Below are 25062 nucleotides of genomic sequence, written 5' to 3'. Positions count from 1 at the left end.
TTCCAACCTCGCCTCAAAGCCAGTCGCCGACTGGGAATCCTCCGTCGTGCAAAGTCCTTCCTCGGCCCTCTTGAGCTCCTGACCACTTAAAAAGCTTTTGTCCGTAGCCTGATGGAGTACTGCTCTCCCAACTGGGCTGGTGCTCCTGCCTCCCACCTTTCTCGGCTTCACGCTGTCGAAACCAGGGCATTTAAGATCATCGGCATCTCCCGCAATGAAGCTGAGTCTTTGGGCCTCTCACTCAATCACCGCAGGTTGGTCGGTGGTCTTTCTGTCTTCCACCGACTCCTCTCCAGCCTTGCCCCCCTTGCTCTCTCTGCGATTTGTCCCCACCACATTTCCACAGGGCGCTCAAGGTCTGCCAACAACCCCCTTCTGGTAAAACTACCAAAATCACGAATCGCTGCTCATCTTCACTCTTTCATTCCTCTTTTTTCCCACCTTTGGAATAAACTTCCTCACTCTATTCTTTCCCATTCTTCCCTCCAGGCTTTCAAAACAGCTGTTCACCACCACCTCTTATCTTCCCCCATCCAAATCCTCGATCTTTTCTACCCCCGATAATCCACCCAAGCCCACTTCCTTCAATTCCTCTGCTTTCCTTCCTGAAAGTCCCTGTAATGTCCATCTTCTCTTCGCCATGTTCCCCGTCCCATCCCCATCCCTCTCCCACAGTTCACCTAATGTGTCTGTTCCCCACTGTTTTGTCCCTTCCACTCCCGCCCCTCTTGTCTCATGCCTCCTTGCTGTGAGTTGTGTGTTCGCTCTCATACAAGCCTCGACCAAGGTATACAAAAAAAAAAAAAAAAGTAGACAAACAGCCAGACACCCCAATGTGCACAGAGAGTATTTGAAAGAGATTCAAGGAAACGTCACAATGAGCTCCAACTGGAAACTGTTCAGATTTCAATTTCATTTGTAAAAGGAGTTTTTGGAGCAAATATGCTTCGATAAGGAAGATCTGAAATGTTTTTGAGCTTTAGCTTGGAAAAGAAAAAAAAATCACAACTGTTCTCGAACAAAAAATTTAAATAATGAAGACAGATACTTTGGGCGCCGAGAGCGAGCCTCGTTCCGCCTTCTTACACCCACCAAAGGAGATTACCAACAAGGACAAGTGAAAACCCAATTCAGAACAGCCACGGTAATCAAACCCACACGAATGAAACAAAGCAGTGAGGCTTTTCCTACTCAATTACTGAGCCTCTCTCCTTTTATTAGGACCTTTCCTCGTCTATAACGACTGTGGCAGCTTTATCCGTCTCCAAGAACGACGAGCCTTCGATGCGAGACAACATCAAAAGTGAATGGATAGCCTTTTTATGTTTGGACAGTATTACTTTAACCTTTTCTCTTTCCTTGTTTAACCACACTTTTCAGATGTATGAGAATATCAATAATGGCATCGATATTGCAACTCCACTTGCATTGCACCTGCATAAAACACTTCTGTTTTCACTAAGAATGAGGGAATCAATCGAACATTTCCTGCATGTAATGTTTGAAAAGTTCATCAAGTGGTATGCTTCTTGCCTTCATCTATTATTCCCTCCTCGTTTTCATTGCCTAGTCTTGCGAGGGATGGCCTGGAGGTATATGCATCCTCATCTCCAACCTGTCTAGCCTGGGTTTGAATCTTGACCGAGCTATTAACTGTCATCCTGATGTTTCGCAGCTAGGGTGATTCATCAATGTGTGTGCCGTCCCTCGGATGGATGTGAAGCTGGGCGTCTCATCTGCCGGCATTAGTTGGTGGACGTTAACGATCCACCGGCGTCCTTCGCAAATTACAAATTCCTGCCCTGACTTCCTGAGTTGGAGTCGAGACCGGACCAGGATCGTAGCCGAGTAACAGCTTCAGCAGCACCAATACTCTGAATAGGACTTGGTACATGATGATGATGATGATGATGATGATGATGATGAGCCTTGTATGTCCTGAAGGACTCTATGGTGCTGACGTCTTCACTTGTTAGTTTTACCCCACGCACGCGAAGCCAACAGCGGGGTGAAGCCATTGCTTCACGTGTGTCCGTCCATCTTATCAGTTTATGATGGAGGAACAGCTTATTTAAAATGAATGTTATATTTTGAACATGAATCGGAACATGAATAGAAACACAAGTTTTCTGTTTTACGTGTTGAATTTGTCCCAATCACACATGCGCAGAGAGGAGTGAGATGATGTGTTTACTCTGTCTGCACGCCTGGCAGTCAAACAAAATTGAAAATCATTCCAAACAGGAAACTGACTGTTTTAAGTACGTCATAATGGACACATACAACAGGCACGAATAACTAATGTAACGTGTTCGGTCGGGTGATGTAATAGACACTGGAGTTAAACGGTTGGTAAAACCTGGAATTAATATATATATATATATATATATATATATATATATATATATATATATATATATATATATATATATATATATATATATATATATATATATATATATATATATATACATATATATATATATATATATATATATACATATATATATATATATACATATATACATATATATATATATATACATATATATATATATATATACATATATATATATATATATACATATACATATATATATATATATATATATATATATATATATATATATATATATATATAAAACCGGGCGTAGTGGCATGCGCCTGTAATCCGGCTACTCAGAGGCTTGGGTTGGAGGATCGCTTGAGGACGGGAGCTCTGCGCTGGGCCGTGCTATGAGAGGGTGTAGGGCATCCCGGAATCATGGCGAAAGCCAATCCTTATCCCTGTGTTGTAAGAGGCGACCAGGGTTGTGTCAGGAAGGGCATCCGGCGTAAAACCTATGCCAAATCAGTATGCGGATCATAACGGATGATCCGCTATGGCGACCCCCTAACGGGAGCAGCCGAAAGTCAAACAACATATATATATATATATATATATATATATATATATATATATATATATATATATATATATATATATATATATATATATATATATATCTTTAAATTTCTATTTAAAATGAATTGCATACTTCATGACTGGATAACATGAATCGCCTTCAAATTAATATTTCTGCCTGGCCTAGTTACTCCCCTAATGCACAGTGTTCCTTGCAAATTTACCTTGTTTCAGGACGAGGTGAAGTTTTTGGCAGTTTTTCCTCTTCTTTTTCTCTGTAGCCCTTCACATTTAGTGACTCAGCCTTGTTTTGGGTAATTCAATGACAAATTAATAAACCACACTTCCAAAAAAACATGCAATATTATGTTTATGGGGGTAGATGGAGGAATTTCGTAGGAAAGATAGGATTGTATAGAGTTGCTTGGTCCGTGGATGTGTAGGAGACATCTCGATGTAAATTAAGTCGGGAACCTGTGATCTTAAGTATTACGTGTCACCAAATGGGGAGTAGTGCTGTATTAATTAGGTAGGGGTTAAGGATAAGTTCTCCCAGGATGTGATTACCCCCTGTGACCTTTTCCTATGTTTTTGCATTTCAAGACCGGCGATAATAAGGGATCACGTCCTTAAAACAACAACAACCGAGCTGCACGGTCCAAGCAGGCAGAAAGCCCCCACCTTCAAAAAAGGACAGCGAGAAAAACCACGCCCCCGGAGTGGATGATTAATGGGCGTGACATCAGAGAGCTGAAGGAAGAGTGAGGTTTGTCAGAGAGTCTCGGTTGGGCAACAAGAAGGCAGGGAGTGAGGTTCGTCGTCGGAACAGGAGTGTGCGGGACAGAAGTGAGAGAGGCAGGATCGGTGGTTGAAAGAGAAGAGCATTACGGCTGGCTTTCCCTGGATGTGATGAAGAAGATGGCACGATTCTTGTGTTCGTGCTGAGGCAAAACTGTTAGACTGGATTGTGTGGGACCAGCCTCGAAGCCTCATGTTGTGCCATCGGTAAAAAAGACAACGCCATTTTGCAGAGCACCGGCATCGGGGAGGGCGATCGATGAAAGAAGCTGCACGGCAGTTTCTGAGCCTTGGCGTTGAGTATCGCCGCCCGAATTACCCCCGGTACATTTGCCCGCCCAGAGAGAGGCTGCGCGCCAATGTTGGGCACATTTTCCCATGCAGGACGACAAGGTTCAACCCCAAAGCTCATAAAAGATCACTTATTGATCCAAAGCTAAGTGCCAGAATAAAGGAGGGATTTTTCTTTGTTTTATTCTGTCCCATTGTCTGTATTTAAGTCTGGAAGCACCTCAAAATTAGATTTATTTTACCTCACGTTCCATCTCATTATTATCCCGTTTGGAATTATCACCATTGTAAACGTTTGATTAATTTTCATCAAACCCCATATTTATTTAAGTTGCTTGTGTATGTCTATCTGTCGTGGGTTTGAGAGTAAAAGCCCTGTGCTGTGCTTCCGTCTGCTCCGTCCGTTACGTGCACTTGCCACCTCTTTCTTTCCCTCGCACGCCATAATCTCCGAGAATCTCGGCTATAATCCCCCAAGGGAGAATCGTTTGGCCATCCGTCCAGGTAAGAGCAAATCCCCTGGACACGACAATATATTGATATGCAGGGTGTTTCAAAAAGAGTGATGCAACTTTAAATGTTCATTTCCAAAGAAACAGAAACCTCAGGAACATGAACCAAACATTTCTTGAAAGCTAATGACATGGTATTTTCTATCAATGATTGCTATTGCAGTAAGTCACTGCTAGAGTTAGTGAGAGACCAAGGTTTGAAATTGGCATTTACGCAAAATCCTTGTAATTGACGTTCTCGATGTGTGCCCCTCCGCGGTTCAGACAGGCATTGATCCTGACTCCAAAGTTCTGTCCAACTTTCCTGTAGGTCTCATGTGGCACTGCCTGGAGGTAGTCTGACACCTCCTGCTTCAGATCATCCAGTGTGGCAGGGTGTTTGGCATAGACAGAGCCCTTGGCAGCCCCCCAGAACCAGTAGTCCAGAGGTTTCAAGTCTGGACTATGGGATGCCCAGTCATTAGCCGTACCCAGGGCAAGGAGGTGGTTTCTGAAGAGCTGCCGCAGGAAAGTGATGGTGTCACCAGCTGTGTGCGGGGGTGCACCATCCTACATAAACCAGGTCATGTTTTGCTGGTTTGGGGTGACATTTTGAGCTCAATCATTATGGAACTTCTGGAGCATGACCCGGGAGCACTCAGCGTTGATTGTCACCATCCTGTTGTTTTCATTTTAAAACTAGTAAGGCCTGAGCGTTCCCCATCTGACATTGAAGGAGCAGAAGCATGTGACTTTCGGCCCTTTCTTGTACCTCTCAATGATCTCCTCAGGTGGTTCTGCCCCCCAGAAAATGTTGTTGAGGTGGTTGATGGCATGGTTCAAGTGGAAATGTGCTTCATCACTGAACCAGATCAGGTTGATCGATCAGGAGCCTGCCACTGTTGCTCTTGCTCTGGTTGTGCACTGTACCCTTGTGCTCAAAATGTTTCACAATACGTTGAATGGCACAATTTGTGGGCCCATCACGTGTTCCGAGGTCGTATTCCCGGCAGAAGCTCTGGCGGCTGTCGACATATGATTTAGTCTCACACCATAGAGCCACCACTTTTGTCCTCTGCTTCACTGTCAATGGCAGAGTTGAGCTACGGAGCTAGAAATCCCAGGGAAGAAATAACACGATAACACCATCAACGCCTGAAAAGGAAAACGGAAAAAGGTCAAAAAACAAAGAAATGGCAGGAAGTCAAAGATTTATCAATCTTTTTGAAACACCCTGTATAGCATGAGAGAGCATGAGAATGTGCATATCGAGTGAAGAGCTCACCAATATGGCTATGTACGATGCCAATGCAATGCTAATGGAGATTTATTCACCATTAATACAATAACCCCCTCAACCCCCCCCCCCCCCCAACATCATCATCACCGTCATCTCCATCAACTCGTCTTTATCGTCGCCATCATTTTCCTTTGTTGTCAACCACTTGGAATCGCCATCACATTAATAGATCAAGCCTGGTGTTGCCTTAACGGTTAAGGTGGCTGCCTTATGATTTTAGGGTCTTGAGTTCAAGCCCCTGTTGTGCTGTTAAATAAGACCAGATGAGACGGCCCAGCCTGTCACCCTTCCGAGGTCGGCAAAATGTGTACCGCTTACTGGAAATGGGACATCGCATCAGCGGCACAGCTGCACTCGGCTCCCAGTAATGATTCAACCTGTAGCCATAATCTGTATATGAAATAATAATCATAAAACTTTTTATGCTGTTAATAACACTTTTAGTCATGAAAATAAATAGCAAAAAAACATAATAATGAAAACTTGTTAATAAAAAGTACAGTTGGACATATTTTAAAGTTGGAGTGCCTCACCCTATTTTCCCCATGACCCCATTTCTTCTGTCATCCCTCAGATTGCCAAGCAGCAGTCTTTTCACTCTCTGCAGATCTGGATAAAAATTACAAACTGGTCCAACATGTGGAACATGTCTTTCAACCCTGACAAATCTCACACTCTCACTATGTCTCTCCAAAAGGACCGTTTGGAAACTCCCCCAATCTACTTTCTCAACAATCCTCTTGAACAAGTCCTTCCATTCAAGCTTCTGGGTCTCACTATCTGCCATGATCTTTCCTGGGAAAGCTACATTTCAAACCTCGCCTCCAAAGCCAGTCACCGACTAGGCATCCTCTGTCGTGCAAAGTCCTTCCTTGGCACACCTGAGCTCCTGACCACTTACAAAGCTTTCATCTGCAGCCTGATGGAGTACTGCTCTCCCCTCTGGGCTGGTGCTCCTGCCTCTCACCTTTCTCGGCTTTGCGCTGTGGAAACCAAGGCATCTAGGATCATTGGTATCTCCTGTGATGAGGCTGAGTCTTTGTGTCTCTCACTGTCTCACCACAGGCAGGTCAGTGGTCGTTTTGTCTTCTACCATCTCCTCTCTAGCCTCGCCTCTCCTGCTCTGTCTGCATATGTCCCCCCCCCCCCATATTTCTGCAGGGCACTCAAGGTCCGCCAGCAACCAAAATCAAGAATCACTGCTCACCTTCACTCTTTCCTTCCTCTTTTTTTTTCCCGCCTTTGGAGAAAAACTCCCACACTGTCTTCAATCCCACTCTTCCCTCCAAGTCTTCAAAATAGCTGTTCGTCACCATCTCTCTTCTTCCCCCATCTAATACCATGATCTTTTCTACCCTCCCTAATCCACCCCAAACTCACCTCCTTAAAATTCCCTGCTTTCCTTCCTGAAAGTCCCTGTAGTGTCCATCTTGTTTACCCTGTGTTCCCCGCCCCATCCTTCTCTCTTTCACAGATCTCCTCATGTCTCTGTTTCTCACTGTTTTTCCTTCCCTCTCCTGTCCCTCTTGTCTGCTTCCTCCTCTTGTTGTGCATTTCTGTGTGTTAGCCCTCATTCAAGCCTCGACAGTGTATACCAAAACTTTTTTTTTTTTTTTTACAGATTTGCAATTCACGGGGATTTTCACGAATGTAATTCCCGCGAACGGCGAGGCTCTCCTGTGTATACTTCAATCCTGAACAGGATATGGTGTTTCTATGAACTCTAGTAGTGTACTTCATAGTTGGTTCTTCTTCACCACCTTTTCCTCTGTTTATCTGAGCTACATAATTGATCGACAAAACATCATGCAAAATAGTAGCTTTACATACTACGATCAGGGGTATCCGGCGTTGCCGGGTTTTACCTGGTCAATTTGTTTTGTGATGGGCTAAAACACTTCCCTATACCCACTAAGGAATGGGGTTGGGGATCACTTAACATTCCCTTTCACAGAGCTACAAAGGCTTAGGCACTATCCTGGTACGTTTCAGATTTATATGTGTATTTCATTAACATATATATTTTATTAATATATATTGTTGTGGTTATGGAAACCGCATCCCTCCAAGGCAATGGCATCCAACATACAGTGGAGCCCAGGCAGTTATTTTATTAATATATGTGCAGTTAGACCTTGCCCTCATGTCTAATGGTTCAAATGGGACAAAGCGCGTCGTGTGAATCTCATAGTTAGGTCTGATAAAATCTCTATCTTCATTCCAACTCTTTTCCTCTTATACCTGAAATAAATCAAAGCAGGCACTGTACTCAGACGGCCGCCTGTAAAAACTGCGGCCACGCCCTTCACTGTAAGAATGCGTCCTCGTGGAAGACCGAAAGAAGCTATCAATAAACGCCAACGCTGCACAGAACACGTGCAGCATGGTGATGATCTCCACCCACTGTTCAGGAGACCAGAAGCCTCAACAACACGACAGCACCGCTGCGAGAATGCGGTGTCGGAGGCCAACAGTAAAATAACAAACAACCTCGCCCCCGCCATACAGGATGCACACGGCACCTTCTTTTCAACCCATTTCTGCGTCTAATGATCATATCTTTCCTCTTTTCAACCCGAATCTACATCTAATAATTATATCCAATCCTTCCTTAAATTCATGACACAGATCAGAGACGGCACCGCTCACTCACTGCCTGTGATAAATAACCACGAGCATGATGGCAGACACGTGTGCAGCCCCAAAATAAATAACCACATGTACAATAGCAGACCCCTGCGCACTGTACAGGGCATGCACAGTGCATCTCTTCATTCGGGTCTGCACATGGGTTTACAATGACATCTTACTGTCGGTCTTCGCTCACCACCACAGCCACGGGTGTCTCCCATGGAGGCAGACATCTTCTCACCCTCCGCCCCGGCGTGGCTGCTGCCAAGCAGAGGCGTGCTGTCGGGCCCGGATCACTCGGTCCGCATGGTGTACAGAAAAAGCAGCACATTTACCAGCGCTGACCGCGGGTTGCCGGGGGTGCCCCGGCGGGCATGGGCGACCCTCGGCCGGTCGCCGGGGCATGGCCTGGGAGTTCGGTGCAGGGCAATTCGTCTTACGGTGTTCGGAGCGAGACGATTCTGCAGCTCGGAATCGTCTTGCCGGATGTAAAGTAAGGCCGCTTCCGGCCATAGCGGCTGGGCCGTGTGCTGGCCGGGGCCTAATGGGAGCACCCGATTCAGGTGACGATGCATTGCTTCGGGGTGGTTCCCCGCCCGACACCACAGGGTCTATAAAGGACGGCTGCGGTCCTGCTCGTACGGCTCCTGATTGTTGCTGCTGCTCGTCACCCCTGCTCGTTGCCCCTGCTCGTCGCTCGTGCTTGTCCTGTTCTTCCTCTCTCTGGCCTGGGATGCATCTCTCCATTCGCCTGCTGACTCAGCCTTTCTTCACCGACAAGCCGCTGACTCCACCTGCCTGCTGCTGACATTCTGCCCACTCACTCTTGACTCCGCCTCTGCCCACCCACTCGCCGCTGGTTCCACCCAAAGTCCCTCCCTCACGCCTGACTGTCGCGCCCCTTCTCTGGATCGACGTTTAGCTGCATGACATGCCACGAAGCAGGAGACGATGCTCCAGCTGTCATCGTGACATCGTCCAGCGGAGCATCCCCCAAAAACGTACTGGGTGGCACAGTCGGTCAATCGTGCAAGGTATTGCGAGACCATCAGTCTCATCTCCTCTCCTTTTTCTTCTCATTAACTCCTCTTCATCGGGTTTTGTGTGTGCGTGTCATGGTGCCTGTCTTCGCTTAAGTTAAGATTGCAGAAGATATATCGGGATAAGTCTGCTCTGTGTCTGCTTTTGTAAGTTGCTTGTTTTATTGTCACTCCACACTTTTCTTCCTATCTCTGCTTACACACAACAATAAACTCAATTAATCGTGCCACATATTTTTCCTCGCCTGCCTGTAATAAATCCTTTTGTAGGAATGTTCCCAGCTCGTTTTTGTCTTTTCTTTCATTGATCCAGCATGGTCCGTATCCTAGCCGAGCCGGAACTTTATTCCCAACGATCCGTTCCTTTTAGCCGGTACGTCCTTGGCAGTGTCGCTCGGCTGCATCTGATCTGGTTCGGACAAGGCGTACCGAGGGCGTGTCCCCCAGTAATTAGGTCACGTGATTATTTTTAGGTAACCGATATTAGACGGAGGACCCAAAATCACGTGGTTGAGTTATTGGCGTCCATGGTCGGTTTGCGACTCGCCGCATCACGGAGTCATCCGTGTGCGATGGCCTGCAATTCCGGGTAGTCTGGTGGAAACCCAAGATAGCTTCCCCCCCCCCCCCGGTGGTGTTCTCGCCCAGACCCCCAGCCCACAACAAATATATTTGTCTCAGATTTATATGAAAGAAAAAAAATTCATGTGAAAAAAATATATATATATATATATATATATATATATATATATATATATATATATATATATTGTTACGGATTTCAGAATACGATCTGATGAATGCATACCAACATCCAGGTCCTCGGACAGTTATTTCCCTGATTGCATGTCCAGGATAGACCCATCCCCATGTCTGGTGGGTTTCTAAATGTGATGTGTTGAGAAGGGTAAAGAATAGATCCCCTCTTTTATTGGAAGCTTTTTCTCTTTACGACCGACACATTCATGCATGTGAGATAGCTGTTTCTTTCACGGACGCCGAGACCCGCCTTTTCCCATCAACGTTCGACACCCTGTTCAGCAGCTCTATGGATGCTGGCTGGCTTCTTTTCACATCGGGCTGAACAGTGAAGTGATAATTGTTGTTGACAGTTTTATGAATGCTTCACGTTTATGCTTGGTAATTCTGACTAATGTCTGCTTTTTGCTCGCCCAACACCACAGACATGGCCTCGTAAACAGGAATAACTGCGGACTTGCGGGTTATCATGGTAACGGTGCGCAAGTGGGGTGGGGTGAATTTGGGGGGAGTCTGTGCCGCTGAGACAGGCCACCTATAAAAAGAAGGAGAGGTCCGTTTTTGGGGTTGAGAGCGGCGCGCGCGTGCGGGTCAGTCGACAATGAGTGAGGCATGGGTCAGTCGACAATGAGTCAGTTTGTCAGTCAGTTGGCGTCAGTTCATCAGTGCCAGTCAGACGGTTGGTTGCTTCATCGTTCCAGTCAGACGGTCGCTTAATCGTTCCAGTCACATGATTGCTTCGTCCATGCCAGTCAGACGGTCGCCCTTGGCGTACCGGTTTCTTGGGGGTGACGTCGACTGGCGTTCAAGGCTGTTGGCGAGTGGGTGCACGGCAAGGCTGGGTGCTGGTGATGGACAAGGCATGTCCACACATTTCGGGACATTTTTATTTGATGGACGACTTCTCTTTGGTGAGCGAGATGATTCTTCTTCCCTCCCCCCCCGAATGATTTGTGGGGTACCCTTGTCTGTGTTTAGTTGTTAAGTAAGTCAATCCCGATAAGCATCTGCTCTTTGTCTCTTTTCCCATCACTTTGATTGATTTTGCCTGATTAATTATTTATTTGCTTGCAATCATTTTGATTGATTTGGAATTTATTTATTTTTACCTCACGAAAATAAAAGCTCTTTATTTATTTATTTTCTTATTAATAAATCATTTGTTGACATTCCAACCTGTCAGTGTTTGTCCTTTCCTTGCATTGATCAAACATTGTCCGAACCTAGATAGACTGGGAGGTAATTACCACAGATTTGACCAATAATAGTGAGCACGCACTGGCGGTTAAAATGCTCGGCCGACCTAATCAAGATCTAATCAAGATAACATTGGTACTTTGCCGATGGTGCGCTCCCCGTTCAGGTAACCACATGACCTCTAGTTAAACAGCATAATTAGATGGTGGACACTGGAACTCATGGTTAACTGGCTGGCGTTCGTGGTTCTAAAGCAACCCACCGTACCACAAAGTTAATTGTGAGCGGTGGCCCCAGGTCCGGCTCTTTCGAAGACAAACTGGGATTAAACCCCCTGAATAACAAATTAGTGTCTCGGTACCTGTGGCTGTATCAATATGTTCATGGTATTATTTTGGTTTTTATGACAATAAAACTCTTGTATATTCATGGTTTACATTTATCCCTCTTGTGTGTTCATTATATTCATTTCTGAGCTTCTGCGAGGGGGTAACAGGACTTTGTAAACACCCTGTAGATTATTGGTAAAGAGGCATTGTAAAAGTGTTACCTTAGAAGTGGAATTGGATGTTTTTCATTGAATGGTTACTCCTGCGTGCCGTTGATGTTTCTGGGTTAATTTTGCCTCCGATCTATAAATATGGTGCCGTTCAGCAAGAAGAAGATGTACCGCCAAATTTGACCGCTTCGGGAAGAGGTTTATTTGTATTTAAATGTCTGGTAATTGTTTTTATTTATTCATACATATGTGTACTTGAATTTAACTCATAATCAAAAAGGCTTCGGCACTATAGAGCGATAAAATAATGATAATCTCCCCCCCCAAAAAACATTGAACTTTTTTTCAAAATTTTCAATTTTTTTGTTCGAAAACATCCCTGGCACTCACTAACGAACCACTGAAAGTTTGACAACGATCCATTCAGCCATCTCTGAGAAAAATGGCGACATACACAGACAAACGAGTAGCTCTGTTGTAGTATAGATAGATGTGATATCGCAGACTGCTTGTTGGTACAAAGTAATTTGAACAGAGAACAAAATGTCTCTTCTGTTTTGTTGAAAAGAGCGATTGTTTCTACAATGAGGTAGAAGTCTATCATAATGATTGAGACGGTGGGTAGTTATACAGACAAATAGGTGGAATCGATGCTGGACCTCTTTGATGGCGCTTGATGGGTTTCATGCACGCTTTGGTGTAAACGCAAATCTCGGAAATCTTTCGAGATAAATATCTGAACCAGGATGGATTTGGATCCAAAAAGATGCAAGACTTGAATGCAAGTTCTTTGTTGTTAGGAAAAACACAGCACGTGCATTGTGGGTCTCAAATGAGGATAAATCCCCGCCATTGAGGTATGCTTATCATGTGAAGATGTGTTTACGGATAACTTTGCTCGAGCTAAAACCAAAATTAGTTGTGTGGATAATATAGCAGCAAATTTCTGGAAAGCAACCTTTATTGAATATCAAACACGTTTGAGGTTTATTTCTCTATCCGCACAAACGAACAGGATAATTTAGAAATCGATTCGGCTTTTCATTGCACGTCTGTTTGGGAAGTAGTTTGTATTGCGAAAGATTGGATGAAACATTTGTACAAAACAACTGAATTGGAAATGGTTTTTGACAACAAAGGAAATAATTGATTGAATATCATTTACAAATCACAACTCGGTGCCATTATTCGAAAGCGAATCCGCAAAACCTTTGAAACTGCATCCAGTCGTGACTGTATTTTCTATCAATATTGTAATGATATTGAGCTCAATGAAGCAGCTTTAGAGTCTTTGCACTTACTACTTAGAGGTTTCCATCGATGTTCGGTATCGGGTTGAGTTGACCTGATATGATGAATGTTATAAATGCGAGACGCTATTTTCATGCATATGCTGCTTTCAAGGAATTTATCTTAGCACAGAAGAACAACAATATGTTAAATAAACAAGAGACTTCATAGAACGCCTTACCCCGCACAGTCTTGAGTCACAAGGACTTGGTCGAAGTCGGCGAGCGGCAAATTTGATTGGTCGAGATGAGATAAAATGCCATTTTGTTTTGCCACCATGTTGTGGCATAAAATGCCAAACCAATATTTTGTCCAATTACTGATAAATGGAAGGGTTTTGAAAGGAAGGGTCAACAAGTCGATTTGTGTTCTGCACTGTTCAAATATATAATTCGATTGAAATGCAACATTTTAAAGATTGGAGGAAAAAAAAAATTGTTTTTCCACCATTGACGCAGCATCTTTTACACCACCTTATTTAACACATTACATTAATTTGTACTTGTTTGTGTCCTTTGTAACGTCGTTAAAAAGAGTAAGTTTCTGGTTTGGAATGATTTTCAATTTTGCTTGATTGCCAGACAAGCAGACGGAGTAAAAAAAAATATCTACTCTTCTCTGCGCATGCGCAGTCGGGACAAAATCAGTCATGGTACGGTAAAACGAAACTCATATTCTGATTCGTGTTAAAAAAAAAAACTGATCATAAACTGCTGTTTGGTGACAAAGACAGACAAAGTGAACCAACTGCTTAACCCCACTTTGTGGTTTGTGTGTGGGGTTGGGGGGGGGTGATGAAGGTGTGGATAAGGGGGGGGGTCAGTGGAGGTGGTGGTTGGTATTGTTAATTTTTTTTTAAATTAATGTTAAGACTATTGGATGAATCAACCACTTTAAAATTTCTCTGAAGAACTTCATGCGTACATTACAATTTGCAACAAGTCAACTGCAACTTGAACATGGAGCCTGGCAAATTAGCATTTACATTATAATATGAATGTTCGTCATGAGGCATGAAGGCTGAGGTGGGAGAGTTATTATTCGGGCAAGCTTCCTGAGCCCTCAGATTGTGAGTCTGGTGAAAGGGAAAGGAATCCTCAAAAGCAGACATGTTGCACCAATTCTTTCAGTATCACAACACGGGCTGAACAAGTGATGCTATGCAGGATCTATCTAGTAATCCCCATCGTCTGAGGTTCCTGAGGGTTCTCCACGTTAATTATGCATGCTCCTGGCAATATACGAGTTGACTATGAGGTCATGAATATTTCATGATTTCACACTTTGATTTATGGAGTAAAGAATCCTTCCATTGGCAGTTCCAAGAGCCCTCGACAGCTGGAATTCAACCAAGAGGAAGAAAACGAGTTGAAGTGGAAGTTTAAGGAAAAACAGGTAGTAATGAGGAAGGAACATGTAAAGAAAGCCACAGCAATTAAGGTCAGAGAGAGAGAGACAGACAGACAGAGACAGAGACATGGAAGTAAATAGAAAAACAAATCATTATGGTGGCAGTAGAGAATGTGAAAAGAATAGATAAATAAATATCTTTGGAGGTGGCTGGGTTGTGATTATGTTTGAGTATCACTGTTCAAGATGTTCGAAGCCATTGCAAGCATCCTACCTGTATTGTTTAGTCATACCTGCTGTTGAGCTCACCTTTGTTCTCCGCATGATGGAAATGTTCAGTCGCCATTCTCCAGACGTTGCTATGATGTTCTTTCATTCGAGATTCCTGTAAATCATCGGCTCCTGTTCAAAAACTGATTAATCAGTCACCGTGTCCTTTATATTCGTTTGGAGCCTGTAATATCTAAATTTTGCACACAACCGGTCACTTGACATGTATTATGCAAGAAAATGAACTCCACGGAAAGAGGTAGAAATGGTGGCCGGAGCAGCATGGTTAACATTAAATAACTGCAGCAGCTGCAGTGCCTTGTCATCGCAAAAGCACAACATGTTTAAAACCTTATCTTTTTTTTTTTTAATCTTTGGCATGAATTTCAATTTCTGCGATGCTTTTGGGCTCGGGGTCTGAACAATGACAACCAGACAAAGCTTTGTGGCTTTAGCCGATGAGGCCTTTAACAAGACATCTGGGCTCAGCCAACATGCCGACTTGTGCATCTCCCTCTCCCCTTCCCATTTTTCTCCCATAAATGGAGTCCACTATGAAAAGCTCAGGATCGACACGTCTTGGTGATCATTAGATGATTAGATCGAGAGGTTGAAGCAACATATTTGGTACTTAGCCAGTATTTTTGGGAAAGATGTGCTGGCAGGATAGCTTGGAGGTAATTGCACACTCACCTCTGAACTGTCAGGCATGGATGCGAATCCCGACCCAGCTATGAACTGTCATCCCGGTGTTTCACAGGTTGGGTTATTCATCAATGTGTGTGCCAACTCTCGGATGGACGTTAAACTGGTGTCCCGTATTGCCAGCATTCGTTGGTGGACCTGAACGATCCCATTGTGAAATCTTTACCTGCGAAATTGAAAGAAGATGAATCTTTACCTGCAGCTCCTTGCTCTCCTTATCAAGCTATGGTTCACCGAGACGTCGTGCCTTGGCGTGTGTTCGGCTACTGAGATGCATTAATATGGCATTGTGTGCATTGAAAGCTTTGAGCAATGTTTAAAAATTTCAAACCACAAAACTTGGCACAGCAGAGCTCCTATAATTGGTGTCTGGTTAACGAAGGCCAGTTTAGTCATGTAGCCCTCCTAAGGCAGGTCATCATGACGTTGTATAAACATAGGAACAAGCCAGGAATTAATGGGGACACAAGACTTCATGCAAGCACCTAGAGGGTGAGCCATAAGTCCCAGGTCACGGTTTTAGCTGCTTCTACAATATTTGTTGAAACCATGTACCAGGGTGAGCCAAAAGTCCCAGGACACGGGTTTCGCTGCTTTTACAAGATTTGTTCATACCATGTATTTATACTGTTTTTTTCTTCTTTTTTTTCAGAAAATACAAATATCACATTAAACCAAGATGGCAGACCCCAGTCAATTTATAGTGGAAGAGAGGGCTGGTAGCAGTGGTGTGGTACCCACGAGAGGAAGAACGCAAGATGATGAAATTGCATGCGGATGCACTCGATGTCTCAGTAGGTATTGTAATTGTTGTATTACTGTCATATTTTATTATTACCCTCACCAGAGGAGAGGATGTTGCATTTGGATCTGTTTGTTATTTGCAAAATCGAAGATTTTTTTCAAGTATATTGGTTAGTCGATCTTGTTATTCTGTCTGTCCGTTTGTTTGTGTCTCTGTCTGTCGTCTACAGGTCACAAATTTAAACCGATCTTCATGAAACTTCACCACATGGTGCAGTTTGTCATAAGGAAGACGCCTATTATTTTGAGGTCAAAAGGTCAACATAGGTCAAAGGTCAACAACTAAGGTGGTATTTCTAAAATCCTCAATTTTCATCTCATTGACTTGAAATTTGAAGAGGATTTGCACATCAGATCACTGAATTAAACCAGCCAATTAGTTTCGAGGTCAACGTAGGCCGACTTTCTAAAATTGTCAATTTTCATCCAATTGACTTGAAATTTGAAGAGGAGTCACCTATTTGGTCATTGAAGTCAACCACCAATCATATTTGAGGTCAAATTCGTTTTTTGGATTTTGCAAGTATCGTGCTCGGCAAAACATCTTCTTCTTGTTTGTTCCTTGCAAAATCGAAGATTTTTCAAACATATTGGCCAGTCGATTTTGTTATTTTGTCCGTCTGTTTGTCTGTCTGTTTGTCGCCTACAGGTCACAATTTAAAACTGATCTTCATGAAACTTCACCACATGCTAGAGTTTGTCATAAGCAAGAAGCCTGTTGTTTTTGACGTTAAAATGTCAAAAGATCAACATACACCAAAGGTCAACAACTAAAGTGGTGTTTCTAAAATCCCCAATTTTCATCCGATTGACTTGAAATTTGAAGACGATATATATTTCAGGTCACTGAATTCAACGAACCAATTATTTTGGAAATCCACATCGACCAAAAAGGTCAACATCGGCCAAAATTCTAAAATTGTCAATTTTCATCCGATTGACTTGAAATTTGAAGAGGATTCGCAAATTTGGTCATTTAATTTAACCACCAATTATTTTTGAGGTCTAATTTGTTTTATGGATTTTGCAAGTATCGTGCTCTGCATGACGTCGTCTTCTTGTTTGCCTGTTTGTTTGTCTGGACAGAACTTTCATGTTTTTCTCTGCAACCGTTTGGCGAATTGAGACGAAATTTTCACCATTGGTGTGACTACTCACGTCAAATATTTTAATGATAATTATGATGTCATAGGTCACGTGGTGTGGCAGCCATATTGGAAAAAATTTGGACCTCTATCTCTGAAACCACACCAAGGAAAAAAATGAAACTTGGCACATAGCTCATGGAGAATGAGTGTGATTTTTATATCATGGGTGCCCTCATTATGACGTCATAATTGCATATGTAGAACGCCACATCCGATCAGTATGAAAAATTTTGAGGGTCATCTAAGGATAAAATGGTCCACAGAAGAAAAAAATTCATGACGTCATCGGTCATGTGATTTGGCAGCCATATTGTTTTTTTTTTAAAAACCTTCAAAAATATTCTTCTCTGAAGTGGCTGAACAAATCGAGGTGAAACTTTACACGTATGACAGCATGTCCATGAGGAACAAAAGGTTCACACATATATCATAGGTCACATGGTTTGGCAGCCATATTGGATTTATCCTAAAATCTATAAAAACACACCACTCAAACGAAGTCCTGGCGAGGGTCTGCAATCTCTGATTGCTCTTTTTCTTGTTACTCCTGTTATTATGTATTACTGTTCCTACTGTAATTTGTTATTGCTCCTGGTACTTATGGCTCACCCAAGTAGAGAGTATAAACAAATCTTGTCTAAGCAGCTAAAACCGTGTCCCGGGACCCTGTAGTGTGGCTGAAGTCAGTGTTTGCCTCGCATGGTGTTTTTTTCTGTACTATAGAAGCATCACTGATGAATTGGAAGGTACAGATACAGTACAATCAAAGCAAGTTTCATGTCACACCATATAAAGCATCTGAAGTGGAGAATAAATGGGAGAATCTCAAAATGAGCCTGGAATTGAACCACAAGAGAAATTTCTTTGTGTCAATACAGATACACATTTGTTGCAAGCCTGCTTGAAGGAACCCAAAGTTCATATTAATAGCATTTTAAATTAAAGAGCAGAAGCTGTTTGCCAATAGATATCTCAGTGAACCATAGCCTGAACAGGATCTGCAGATAAAAGGAACAATAGGTTAGAGTAGGTCCTGGAAGATATTCCAACAGATATACAGCAGTGGATATATACCTTACTCACTTAATCGGGGCTTGACAAAGGTGAACAGAGATCTTTCGTATGCAGCACATGGCTGTGCAGGTGGCATTCTTTTTTTAGGGGGGGGGTGTAGCTGTGCCACTGACGCAGTTCCCTCTGTAGGTTTGAGCAGGAATTTGTAATTTGTTCAGGATGTTGGCGATAGCTCACCTACGCTTCACGAAGGACACCGTGGGATCTTTAACGTCCATATTCCAATTCAATTGATACCGAGAGATGGGATGCCCAGTTTAACCTCCATCTGAGGAATGACGGCACATGCATTGATGAATCACCCTGTCTGTGAAACACCGGGATGACGGGTTTGTAGCCGAGTCGACATTCGAACCCAGGATGGTTGTCTCGGAGGTGAGTGTGCGTACATCCGGGTCATCCATCGTGCCAGCCCTACAGATTTAATTAACATCGACTTTCATTACTCTACATCCTTATCAGACATGATGTTCCAATGACACACCAAGTGGAACGAATGAATTTCCGAACAATTCCTGGAGAGGCAGCCAAGTCGTGCCTTGGCAAACACACACGTGATATCACCTGTGTGCCGCAGCCTATCGCAAACCGACCCATGTTTGGTAGTGAACACCTTGCTTTTTAAAGCTTATCGCAAGTCGAAGGCCATCACATGAGTATCATAATCAGCTCAATGCACAAGACTCATGGTTTCTTTTCGGCAAACAATGTCGACAGCTGGTCAGCTTATTTCGTTGCTCGTCTTGAATGTCACTGAAAATGCATGTTCTCTACTATATCTATTCCTCACTGGCTCCATCATGCTGAAGAGGGGGGGGGGGGCATTGGCTAATTCCCTTCAATCTTTATTGGTGGTGGTCCGTGGTAATGCCCCGTGGAGATCTCTCCCTCTGACTAAATTGTCTCCCAATTCCCATCTGCCTCCATTCATCCGCATCTTTGCCCATCTGTGAGAAGCACTCTGTAACGCCGTCTAATCCTGCCCTCAGCTTGCTGGATAATGGGATAATCAGCTTCTTCTTTTTTTTTTCTCCTTCCTTGTTTATTTCTCATATGTTTAATGCTTAGTGGAAGGCAATATATTGTACTGCATAAGCAAAATGGCGAAATTCCATCCCCTTCCCCCTTGTTTTTCCATGTATTGTCCTTTCTGTCCTCGTCCCTCTCCTCCCAACCTCGATCCATTTCACACCCTTTCAATTTTCTCCCCCACCCTACTCCCCTTTTCAATTTACACACCCTACCTTTCCCCTTGTACATCCATAATAAATGTAGACGGCTCTCCTGCAGCGCACTAACATCTCATTGCAATCTGTGATATCTTGGTTCAGAATATCTCGGAGTCTTTTTCGAAGCACTGAACGATGGCGACTGAAATTTTAGTATCAATCAAGTTAATTGGTGTCATTTGGAGTGATGGTTAAAAATGAGTGCCTGTAACTACCAAAATAATCACACAGGGGGTGGGGGTGGGGGGGCTGCTTGTTACTGATGTATGTGATTACCAACAGGCTGGCAGAATGATGTCCTTGTACAATAGGATGGTGGAATTATGTCCTCGTGCAAGAGGCTGGTGGAATGATGTTCTTGTGCAAATGGCTGGTGGAAGGATGTCCTCATACAATAGGCTGGTCAGTCATGTCCCAACAGTCAGTCATGACAGGAATATGTAATTTATTCCATGGTGCCGGCGATTAGTCACATTATCTTCGTGAAAGACACCCATGGGACCTTTGGCATCCACCAACAGGCAATGCTGGTGGACAGGTCCTCTAACTCGATGTCCACCCGATCGTTGGCGTGTACACTGATGGACTGCTCTTCAAGCAAAACACCAGGATGAGGGTTTATAGCTGGTTCTACATTCAAACCCAGGCTCAACACCTCAGACGTGAATGCACATACCTCAAAGCTATCCTGCAGTCACCCAAAGTACGTAACCATTCCATTCACGCAAAGAGGCGTGTGGGACTTCCGAGGCAGTTTCATTTTGGCTGAGTTGTACAATCTTCGATGGGTCGCTGCTCTGATGCAGGATCCCCATACGACATAATAAGTCCAAATGGCTACTTCCTTTTTGAGTGCCAACTATGTATTTTGTCATGGCATATCCATTCAAAATGGAATACCTAATCTGATAATATGCGTTATATTTTTTGTGATGCATTTCATCTTTTGTATAGCATGGTCATAGATTTTTGTACGTGTAGAATGTAAGCATCAATAAAACAAAAAACTAGAAGGGCACTCGGTAGAGCGCATCCCTCTACCACGCAACGCCTGATCCACGAGAACATATCTGGCCCATTACGTTTTTGAGATTTCGTGCTGTACATCGTTTTTGGCCCGATCTCTCAATGGTGAAGAATCACTTTAAAAACTAGAACGGGCACTCATAGAGCGCATACCTTCGCCGCCACTACTTTTTTGTTCTTGGTATGAGTGTGGGGAACTGGTTTGATGCTGGTTTCATGCAAATCAAATAAGAATTGACTGAGTTATGCCGAAAACCGCATATTTTTCAAGGGCGTGACCCCCCCCCGACATTTTACCCCAACCGGTGACATGTGTTATGATGTCATTGTGTCACAAGATTGGGCATGAAATTCTGAACATTTTGGTGCTGGGTTCATGTAAAGCGGACAAGAATTGACCGCGTTATGACAAAAACCGCATATTTTTCAAGGTCGTGACCCCCCTGACCTTTGACCCCTAACCGGTAACAAGAGTATGGGCGTCATTGTGTCATATTGCATATCACAAGATGAGGCGTTGAATTCTGAACATTTTGGCGTTAGTTGCATGCAAATTGAATAAAAATTGACCGTGTTATCGTAAAAAGATGATTTTGACCTTTTCGTGACCTTGACCTTTGACCCGAATGATCCCAAAATCTAATCGAATGCTTCCTGGCTAATAACCAATCATCCAAATTTCATGCAATTCGGTTTAATACTTTTTGAGTTATACGAATCACAAGATTACAAATAAATAAATAAATAAATACACGCCGACCAAAATATAACCTTTCGCAGAATGCGAAGGTAATTAAATAAATCCCGTATCCAGATCCGGATTCTTCCGATCTTCACCGAAATCGAATCAATTCTTCCTTGTCACACACCCAACATGTGCACCAAGTTTCGGCCGAATGCGTTCACAACTTTTTGAGATATCCCGCACACAAACAAACAAACATAGAGGGGTGTAAACATAACCTCCTTCACCTTCATTGGCGGAGGTAACAAATTAATGGGGAACGAGAAAGAGTAATCAAAGATTGCAGACCCTCACCAGGACTTGTTTTGTGTGGTTTCCCTCATATTTATAGATGGACTCTCATTCGAATTGTACATACTCTGTTGGAAAAAGATAACGTGTAAATTTGTGGACTATGTTGGCACATGATGTGCGGACAAACATAAACAAATGGACCCAAATGCAGTACCCTCTGCTCCGGTGAGGTTAACCAGAACTGCACTCGGTGAAGCGCATACCTTCGTCAGGCTGAACAGTTTATGTGTTGTATCCCACTGATAATCTGGATCTGCATCCGGATCTTCACCGAAATCGAATCAATTCGTCCTTTTCACACTCCCAACCTGTCCACCAAGTTTCGTCCATAACTTTTTGAGATGTCCATCTGACAGACAGACAGACAGACACATAACCTCAATCCACCTTTGGTGGTGGCAGTAATGAAATCGAGTATAGTCAATGTTATCTCCAACACTATTCGTTATCTAACTTTTTGGCAAAACAGGTGAGCATTGTCATTTGAAGTTTTTTTTTTTTTTTTGTATACACTGTCGAGGCTCATGGAGGAGATAAACAATTCTTCTATCTTATGACAATGTTAAACTGCTCAAGACATGTTAGGACCCATTCAAGACCACAACATGCTTTTACACAATACCTATGGCTGATGGATGGTTGAACAATCATCAAATCACAGTTTGACACCCCTGTACAATGAGTGTATTGTCTTTGTGAATGAACATCATCGAGGCATGTCAAGGGCAGTTTGTGTTTTATTACAGTAAATTTCCATTATTTTAGAACCACAATGACATCAGAGTAATATATTTTTCACCGGGGAAGGGGGGGTCTAGGGCCATGCTAGTGTGGATCCATGAAGCAAGTTCAGCATGTTGTTTCTTTGTGTACAAAGTCAAGGCTCGTGAAAGAGCTATACGACAGAACAGAACAACGTAGCTGGGAAAACATACCATGAGAATGAGAGAGCGAGGGGAGGTGGAAGGGAGGTGGGGTAGAGAGGAAGACGCAGGGTCGGTGAACAAGGTGGACAATCAGCTTAAGTGCAATGAAGAAGCTGTCAGAACCAAGAGTCAAAAACTGGGGATGTGAGAGAGAGGAGAGAGAGGAGAGAGAGGAGAGAGAGGAGAGAGAGGAGAGAGAGGAGAGAGAGGAGAGAGGGCTCTGACCTTCAGAGGGCACTGCATCAGCGGCACAGCTGCGCCCTCATCCAATAATGCTACCTCACAGCCTTGTGCTACGTCTGAACAAACATAAATAAATAAGTAGAACAGAAAGATATTTGGAAATGATTTTGATTTTTTTTGATAGATTTTGTTTGAATTACCCTTTGTTTAATCGATTAAATATGATAATTGGTTGCAACAAAAGAAAATATGGTATCGTGAAAATTTCATGCTGGAAAAAAAATTAGTAATTTAAAATTTTAAAAATTAATTTCGAATATAATTATTCAATGATGTTTCTGGTTCAAGATGTCAAGGTTAAACTTTTCTAGATCAGATATTATTCTGCTGGCTTTGAGAAAGGGGTCTCTAATTTTTTTCTTGGTGATGTGTCAAGGGGTCCGCAAGTACAACAAGCTTGAAAACCCTCCACCTTCGAGCATGCATTGTCCATGTGCAGCATTATGAGTCATAAACAGCGTTTGTACGTTCAATATCGATCAGACTTTTTCCACAAAACTTGCTGATCGCATCATCCAGAATATTGAATCGCAATCTATGGTCCGGCAGGATGGCCGAGTTGAGGTGAGGAGTACGCACACTCGCCTCGAAGCTGTCTCACCTTGGTTTGAATCCCGACCCAGCTATAAACTGCCATCCCGGTGTTTCACAGGCAGGGTGAGTCATCGATTTGTGCGTCATCTCGGATGGACGTTAAACTGGCGTCGTGTCTGCCAGCATTCGTTGGTGCACGCTAAAGATCCCACGGAGTCCTTCGTGAAAAGTCGGCGAGTTATTGCCGGGCACCCTGAGCTAATTACAAATGACTGCCCCTGACTATTTTGTCGAGCAACAAGCCTGGCCAGCCAGTTTTTTTTTAAACCTTAATTATTGGAATATGGAGAAACTAATTAAAAGTTGGGTCAGAATGTGAAAGAGCAAAGTCATAGCTACTATAAATAGCACTCCTCGCTCCTCCGCAGCGCGTCAAGCACGAGACGGCCGTTTTTTTTATCGCTTCGGTGTTTCTTAATTTATTTACCATCGAGCTTCAGTGTGTCTGTCCATGCCATTACGTTTTAACCAATTGAGATTTTGTGATCAATTTTTTTTTTAACAAACCTTCATAATGAGAATATGGAGAACACAAATTAAGAAAATGTACAATTTATTTTTTAACTGTTTGTTTTCGTCAAGTTTAGTTTAAGAGTACAAAGCGGACGTGGACGCCTGTTACATTTCGAGATGCTTTCTCATTCTCCTTGAGAATAGCTTGGTTTCCAGAAGCTTAGAATCATTTCAGAACAGGATGTTAATTTTTGGACTGAAAGAACAATCTTCGAGGAAGCTTAAATGTGCCTTTCAGTTTAGTCTGAATTTTATCCCTGTCAGAATGGGATCCGCTTTCCACCTGTCATGGTTGTCATTTTCAGGCATAGTGTTGCTTCAGAAAGTACACCTGCCTTCAGGATGAGACAATAAGCTGTCTGTCTCTGTTTCTGTTTACAAAACAGAGACAGACAGATACATGTTGAACTTGCACCAGTCAGAGCACTAACTAGTGCAAGTTAAATATCTCACTGGTTCAAAATTTTTTCTAATTTCCTGCCTCGGATCTCTGTTGGGAATGCAATGGCAAACCTCCCAGCGTATCCCTTAAACAGCAGAGCATTTTGGAAACACCGATGTTCCTGTAAAACAATGGTACTTCTTACATCCAAATGTTTGTTCCTTGTACCCTGAAATGCAATCTTTAAAGAATGTTAAAAAAAAACATGCCTAATTAATGTTCTAATCCATTATTTAATACATGTGCAATATGCAAGCTTCCTCATAATCTTGAAACGGAATAGAAAGGTTCGTAATTTTTCATTTCACAGGACACTTGTTCACTGGGAATGGCTTTGAGAATTAAATCAGATATCGAAATTGATTGCAAAAGTTCGTTTTAATTGTAAATGCCACATTTGGATTTATGCACAAGGCTGCTTCTCACAAGGCAGACAGGTAGGTGGCCTCGGTGTTATTTAGCACATCCTCTCTGATCTCATTCCCTCTGATCTCTCAG

The 25062-nt window shown here is 43.1% G+C and overlaps 1 protein-coding gene across 10 annotated transcripts in view; it reads left to right on the top strand.

Moving 5' to 3' along the window:
• LOC147017666 (teneurin-3-like) overlaps positions 1-25062 on the top strand; it is a 420926-nt gene that overhangs the window by 50894 nt on the left and 344970 nt on the right. For 8 of the 10 annotated variants that reach the window (XM_085847409.1, XM_085847415.1, XM_085847412.1 and 5 more), the window contains exon 3: positions 16179-16320. The exons of the other annotated variants lie outside the window; for them this stretch is intronic. The gene's annotated coding sequence lies outside the window, so the exon portion shown is untranslated. The remainder of the gene's footprint in view (positions 1-16178; positions 16321-25062) is intronic. 10 annotated transcript variants of the gene reach the window in all.

The sequence above is a fragment of the Eptatretus burgeri genome, chromosome 11 (assembly GCF_056783735.1).
Source record: "Eptatretus burgeri isolate ZD-2024b chromosome 11, Ebu_testis_v1, whole genome shotgun sequence".
Taxonomy (NCBI): domain Eukaryota; kingdom Metazoa; phylum Chordata; class Myxini; order Myxiniformes; family Myxinidae; genus Eptatretus; species Eptatretus burgeri.
This window is presented reverse-complemented; position numbering and strand designations above follow the sequence as displayed.